Source organism: Setaria italica, chromosome II (assembly GCF_000263155.2).
Source record: "Setaria italica strain Yugu1 chromosome II, Setaria_italica_v2.0, whole genome shotgun sequence".
Taxonomy (NCBI): Eukaryota; Viridiplantae; Streptophyta; class Magnoliopsida; order Poales; family Poaceae; genus Setaria; species Setaria italica.
Window position 1 is genome coordinate 42,649,849 of NC_028451.1, and position 7,956 is coordinate 42,657,804.

The following is a 7,956-nucleotide window of genomic DNA, read 5'->3' on the forward strand; positions in this document are numbered from 1 at the left end:
AAATAAAATCATTCCAATAGTGTCAGCTTGATCTCACTTCTCGGTCAATGTCAAACCCTGAAAACATATCACCAAATATTTACACCAGATGTATTAATTAGCATGCATGCAATGCTAAGAAATTAATTCAAGACAATTTTTTCCGCTTGGTCACTAAAATCATCTATTTAAATTATCTATCGTGGTTTTGACAGTCGATATCAGTGTTCCCCTTTGTCAGTATGATTGAATATATGCATATATATAGAGATAAATTTAATTAAGGTTATAGGGCCAATAGTGGAAAAATTTAAACTTAAAAACAACAAACTAAAAAAAACATTACAAGTCATTTTAGTACATATCCATATGAAAAACTAATCAATTGGTTAAACGCTAGCTTGAGCCAAATTGTGCATCTAATATAGCTAAATGCATAAAAAATGTAATCATACATTTTTTATGCATTTAGCTATATTAGATGCACAATCATGATTACCACAAGCTTCAATAATAATGAATGAAAGATCAGGACAGAAAAGTTTTCTACCACCAATAAGAAATAGCACAGTTGCACAGATTTAAGTTCAAAACTGATTAATTATCTTCAACTCTTAACATGGCACTTTATATAACTGTAAGAGAGCTAGTTTAATAAACTAAAACTACCAAATGCTAAGATTGACTTATGATCCAATAGCTTGCTCCAAGTATCATATTTATAATATGAAGTTCACAATCAATTTACTTAGCCAAATACAACATCAAGATCTTTTTTTTTCCCTAACTTTCAGCAATATATAGAGAAACATATTTGAGATTGTATGCGCGATTCAGACAAACTTTTCTTCGGAAACTGACTTTGCCAACGACGAGGATCTTGAGCTGCGATAGTCTTTCCCGGGCAGCAATCCTGCCTACCCAAGCTAGGTCTTCCGGTGACATCGCCAGGCAAGAAGCACTCCGATGGCTTCCAGTTGCGTGTCATCTGCCAAAAACACAAGACTTGGAGAGGTTCACTCTAGATCTAGTGCTCTGTCATGCTGGTGACGTCCACCATTATTTTCTTGCAGCCGAATATACATACCCAGCTACCAGGTTATCCCATTTTAAAACGGCACCAGTCACAAGCTTATGCACAGAAAACTGATGATGGCGAGCTCTTGTTAGTGCCTAGCCTAGGATCTCTAGAGCACATCTAGTCGGGATTGAGAGAGCCATAAGGGGCATGGTGTTCCTGGTGAGTGCCAAGTGTGAGTGAGAGGGAAATGGGGTACCTTCACCCCTAGAGGTGGGAGCAGCAGAGCTGCTGGCCATCGCTGGTTCTGTCGATGAAGTCTGCGCAAAGCAGCGACGCGCAGTGCCAACTCCGGTCGCCGGTGAGGTGGCGGTGGTGCTTCCCGCCGCTACTGCGCAACCTAGATCGGTAGGTGTGTGTCGGTGGGACGGCAGGCTACGGCGAACCTCGTGAGCCGAGCCGGGTGCCCCCACCCTGTTTATATAGCGCAGCGCGACAGGGGCCCACCACCCATTGATAGGGTGAGCGCCCCCGATCAGGGCGCAGATCAAGGTCCTGATTGGCCTTTGGGCCAATCGGGAAAGAGATCAATCTAACATTCTCCCCCTTGATCTCATCATTTACTTTTAGCTTTACACTTTTCACTTTTATTCGTTTCATCGTAGATTAATATGTAGAGCATGTTTCATCGTCACAGCTTAATTGCCGATAGAATCAACAGCTACAACACACCTATCTATTTTGAAACAATTCTGTTTCTTTTGGGCCTTATCCAATCCAGGAATCATAGGCTTTCCCTTAAACCCATGCCGGCTAAGTGTTCTCTGAACACATTGGGAGGTAAGCCTTTCGTGAGCAGATCCGCAAGCATATCTTTTGTTCTTATATGCTCGAGACTTATAGTGTGATCCTGGATTCTGTCTTTCACAACATAAAACTTTATCTCAATGGCTCTGGAAGCATTGCTTGATTTGTTGTTGTGAGCATAGAATACTGCTGGTTCATTGTCGCAGTACATCTTTAGTGGTCTGTGAATACAGTCAACCACTCTCAATCCGGGTATAAATTTCTTTAGCCACATTGCCTGCCCCGTGGCCTCATGACATGCTATGAATTCTGCATGCATCGTTGATGACGCAGTTACTTTCTGTTTCGAGCTTCTCCATGAGATAGCTCCTCCTGCGAGAGTGAATACGTATCCAGACGTGGATTTTCTATCATCCTTGTCTCCCGCAAAATCTGCATCTGAATACCCTTTTATCTCTAGGGAATCAGATCTCTTATATGTGAGCATGAGTTCTTTTGTGCCTTGCGCGTAGCGCAACGCCTTCTTTACCATCTTCCAGTGTTCTATACCTGGATTACTTTGATATCTACCGAGAACCCCGGTGACAAAAGCTAAGTCAGGGCGAGTGCACACTTGTGCATACTGTAAGCTTCCGACAGCTGAAGCATATGGAACCGCTTTCATTTGATCGATCTCGTACTGGTTCCTGGGACATTGAAAATTCCCAAAACTGTCGCTCTTGACTATAGGAGCAGGTGTGGCCTTACTCGCATGCATATTGTACTTCTTTAGAACCTTTTCTAAATATGCCCTTTGCGATAATCCAAGGACCCCATTCAATCTATCTCGGTGAATTTCTATGCCCAAAACATATGTTGCTTCACCAAGATCCTTCATATCGAAGTTTGAGGACAAGAACTTCTTTGTCTCTTGCAGTAGACTGATATCACTGCTTGCAAGCAAAATATCATCCACATACAGGATTAGGAAAATGTATTTCCCATTTTTGAACTTTGCATAGACACAATTGTCCTCAATATTCTCTTGAAACCCAAATTTCTTTATTATATCATTAAACTTTAGATACCACTGTCTAGAGGCTTGCTTTAATCCGTAAATGGATTTCTTTAGACGACATCCCATATTCTCTTTGTCTTCCATGACAAAACCCTTTGGTTGTTTCATGTAGACATTTTCTTCTAAATCCCCATTTAGAAATGTCGTCTTTACATCCATCTGATGTAACTCTAAATCAAAATGTGCAACTAGTGCCATTATGATTCTGAAGGAGTCTTTACATGAGACAGGAGAAAAAGTCTCATTATAATCTATTCCTTCTCTTTGTGTAAAACCTTTTGCCACAAGTCTCGCCTTATACCTTTCTATATTCCCTTTGGAGTCACGTTTAGTCTTGTAGACCCATTTACAGCCTACTGTTTTGGCTCCTTTAGGAATCTCCTCAAGTTCCCAAACATTGTTGGAACTCATCGATTTCATCTCATCTTCCATGGCCTCTAGCCACTTCGATGAGTGAACACTTTTCATGGCTTCTTCATATGAAGTGGGATCACCTTCTATATGAACTTCTTCTGTATTATAAACTTTATAACAATCAGGGATAGCTAATTTTCTGACCCTTTGAGACCTTCTAGGCCCCTCACTTTCAGGCACATTCTGTGCCTCTGCTTGTGGCACACTGTTCAGAGGTGGCTGCTGCAACTCTTCCTCGTGTGTAATGATGGGTTCAGTTGGCTCCTGAAGGACAGGTTCTAAAACTTCACTCATCGTTTTCACGGGTGGAATCACAGCAGGTGCCTGCACCACAATATCAGGGACTGTAGCGGGTGCTTGCACCACGACCTCAGGAACTATTGGTGCGGGAATAATAGGTAGTGAGAAGTATGGTTCCTGAATCATCGGATTAGGTGCACACACCCGCTTCTCCTCAAGATCAATCTCTCGAGCTACCATGCTCCCCATCACCATCTCATCCTCTAAGAAAATCGCCTGTCTCGTTTCTACAAACTTTGTGAATCTGTCTGGACAGTAGAAACGAAAACCCTTTGATTTTTCCGGATAGCCAATGAAGTGGCAACTTACTGTTTTGGGATCTAATTTCCCGATGTTTGGGTTAAACACTTTGGCCTCAGCTGGGCTCCCCCACACACGCAGGTGGTTTAGTGAGGGTACTCTTCCTGTCCATAGTTCGTACGGTGTTTTGGGCACCGACTTACTTGGCACTCTATTTAGAATGTGAATGGCTGTCTTCAACGCCTCCATCCACAATCCCAATGGTAAGGTGGAATAGCTCATCATGCTGCGCACCATATCCATCAGTGTACGGTTACGCCTTTCAGCTACTCCATTTTGCTGAGGCTCGCCCGGCATCGAATACTGGGCTACTATGCCATTTTCCTATAAAAACTTTGCAAAAGGTCCAGGAACTTGGCCAAATGGGGTATGTCGACCATAGTACTCCCCCCCACGGTCGGATCTTACTATTTTGATTCTTTTGTTATGCTGATTTTCAACTTCAGCTTTAAATATCTTAAATTTATCCAACGCTTCTGATCTTTCTTTGATTGGATAAATGTAACCATAACGGGAGTAATCATCTGTGAATGTTATGAACAAGTCATAGCCATCCACGCTTTTTACAGGAAATGGTCCACAAATATCAGTGTGGATTATCTCTAAAACTCCTGTGCTGCGTTTAGCACCTTTTTTAATTTGCTTTACAAATTTTCCTTTAATGCAATCAACGCATTGTTCTAAGTCTGAGAACTCTAATTGAGGAAGAATTTCATTCTTAACTAGTCTTTCTATTCTCCCCCTCGAAATATGGCCTAAACGACAGTGCCATAATTTCGACGATATTTCATGAGTTCTCTTTCTTTTCTTTGTTTCTTTCTCTGACGAGGATACATTCATATTCACATCACACACAGAATTTACTTTTTCACGCAATGATAATAAATACAACTCATTGTGAAGGATGGCAACACCAACACATGCATTATCGAACCAAATGGCACACTTTCCATTTCCAAAATGACATTCATAACCATCATGGTCCAAACGTGAAATACTTATCAAGTTTCTGTGTAATGAGGGAACATAAAGCATATCTCTAAGTATAAGCATGAAACCATCAACTAGCTCTAGAGAGACATCGCCAACAGCTTCAACTTCTGCTTGGACTCCATTTGCAACTTCAACGCATCTTTCGCTTCTTTGCGTAGTCCTCGTCGAATGGAATCCCTGTAAAGAATTTGCAACATGAACAGTTGCACCTGAGTCAATCCACCAAGTAGATTTCGAATACTGTGTATACAAGGATTCATTTACAAAAGAAATAGTATTCTCACCTCTTTTTGCCATTATTGACTTTAACCAGTCTGGGCAGTCTTTCTTGAAGTGCCCCTTTTTCTTGCAGTGTAGACATTGATCTTTGTCTACTGTGAGAGGCTTTTGGTGATTCTGCTGCATAGGAGCTTTTCCACGTGCCTTGAAAGAGGGGTTAGCAATCTTTTTCCTGTTATCCTTCACATAGTACAATGAGCCACCATGTGAGGATCTAAGTCTGTCCTCTTCCTGCACGCACATGGCTATCATTTTCTCCATGTCCCACTGTTCTGGCTGCATGTTATAATTGACAACAAAAGTGTCAAACTCTTTAGGCAGAGAAGCAAAAACCAAATGCATAATGTGCCCAGGCTTGAGCTCAAGATCCATAGGCTTCAGCTGTGCTGCCAAGTTATACATCCTCATGATGTGATCTCTTATGCCAGTCCCTCCGCCATTGTACCTCTCTGTGGCCAGCTGCTTGAACAGCTGGGTAGCATATATCTTTGAGGAACCAGTGAACTGATTCCTTATCTTGTCGAGGTACTCTGAAACGGAGTCACACTCTGCGATCGAGCCCAAAATGGCAGGCTCAATCGTATTCTTTACCAAAGCCATACATTTCTTGTTGGCAGTGGTCCACTGTTTGTTTTCAAGGGTGTATGCCAACTCCAGTGGAGCATAGTCCCTTTCCTTTTGCTGCCATGCAGCATCATCATCACCATCAGCCCTCACTGGCTTCTGTGGAGCTTGTGGCTGCGGTGTGGTCAGCACCCAGTCAACTTCTCCACAAACGAAGGAGAACTCAATCTTCTTCCTCCATTCTGTATAGTTGTTGCCTTTCAGAATGGGTATCTCTTTGAGACACGCCATTAAGTTGAATGATCCTGAAATTTACAATCCATAAGTGAGATCATAACGACAATTGCATGATTTATTTCCAACGTTGGTCAAAAAATAAAAACATACAACTGCTGATGCACTTTAAAACTATATCACCGTTGGGCAGAAATAGAAATAAAAGCATCAAAAGAACTTTTTAAATCATGATACAGTTATTAACAACGTTGGTTAGAAAATAACAGCACCATGATCTAATTAACTTTATCATGCTCTCACAAAATTTAATTGTCTCGTTGGTTCAAATTAAATTTAAATGGAGCAAGAAATATGACTTTTGCAGCGGAAACTGTGAAATAAATCTATTTTCAGAAGCAAAACACTGTACAAACTTTATTAATCTCTAATACAAATTATCCCGTTGGTTCAAATTAGATTAGAGACTAAAACTATGCAAAAAAACATCAATTAAATGCTTCTGGAAATAGAGAAAACTAAAAAACAGACGTTACTGTGCAAAACCCGAAAATCGGCCCAGCCGCGAAAATGGCCCACAGCCCGTTCCCGCGCGCGGCCCGCTCGCGCGACGCAGCCGGCCCGCTAACGCGGCCCACGAAGATGGCCCGGCGCTCAGCCTCCCGCGCGGCCGCTGGTAAGCAGGCCGCAACCTGGGCTTGGGCCGCCAAAGCGGCCCAGCGCTTTCTCCCGCCTGGGCCGAAACTGGCCCGTTCATCTTGATCCGTCCGATTTGATCGGACGGTCCGGCGGCATTCGCGGCGGATCAAAACCGGCTGCCGCGGCCGGCTCCCCTAACCCTAACGCCATTCCTTCTGTCTTCCCCGCGAGCTCCCGCCGTGGCGGCGGCGGCGGTGGAGGGATGGCCCCGCCGGCGCACGGCCGCGGCAGCCCCCTCCCTCTTCTCTTTCTGTTTCCCTCCCCCTCTCCCTCTCCCTCGGAGCATACTCCAAGATCCAGGAGGTGGAGGGCCGGCGCCACCGCGGGTCCCCTCGCCGGCGCGCGCGTCCACCCCGAGGGTTGGGCGCGCCGCCGTCGAGCGGTCCTGTGGTGGTGCTTTTGTGCCCCCCCCGAGCCCCGAGCGGATGCTCTGGCGGCTCGGGTGAACCTTTTCTCCGGCGAGCCCGAGGCTCGGCCGGCCTTTGCCGCTCGCCGTCGGTGGACGTGCGGCGGTGAAGTCGACGACAGGTAAGTCTCCCGGCGTCCCTCTTTTCTTTAGATCTAGGGTTAGGGTTAGGGTTTTGGTTTCTGTTTCTTTTCTATCTTCTTCTTTTTCTCGATCTACTTCTTTTCCCGATCTAGAGTAGCTTCTAGGAGGTGTCTGATACCATTGTTAGTGCCTAGCCTAGGATCTTTAGAGCACATCTAGTCGGGATTGAGAGAGCCATAAGGGGCATGGTGTTCCTGGTGAGTGCCAAGTGTGAGTGAGAGGGAAATGGGGTACCTTCACCCCTAGAGGTGGGAGCAGCAGAGCTGCTGGCCATCGCTGGTTCTGTCGATGAAGTCTGCGCAAGGCAGCGACGCGCAGTGCCGACTCCGGTCGCCGGTGAGGTGGCGGTGGTGCTTCCCGCCGCTACTGCGCAACCTAGATCGGTAGGTGTGTGTCGGTGGGGCGGCAGGCTACGGCGAACCTCGTGAGCCGAGCCGGGTCCCCCCACCCTGTTTATATAGCGCAGCGTGACAGGGGCCCACCACCCATTGATAGGGTGAGCGCCCCCGATCAGGGCGCAGATCAAGGTCCTGATTGGCCTTTGGGCCAATCGGGAAAGAGATCAATCTAACAGCTCTATGTCTGGAACATAACGTAGTAGACAATAATGGTTCATAAGCAAAACCATTTATAAGAATATAATAATGTAATCATCCGGTGCAAGCATCTGATCTTAATTGTTCTATTACTGGATGCATACTGATCCTATACAACAACACAATGCAAGCGTCCATATACATACAAGCATCAGCTGCTTACAGC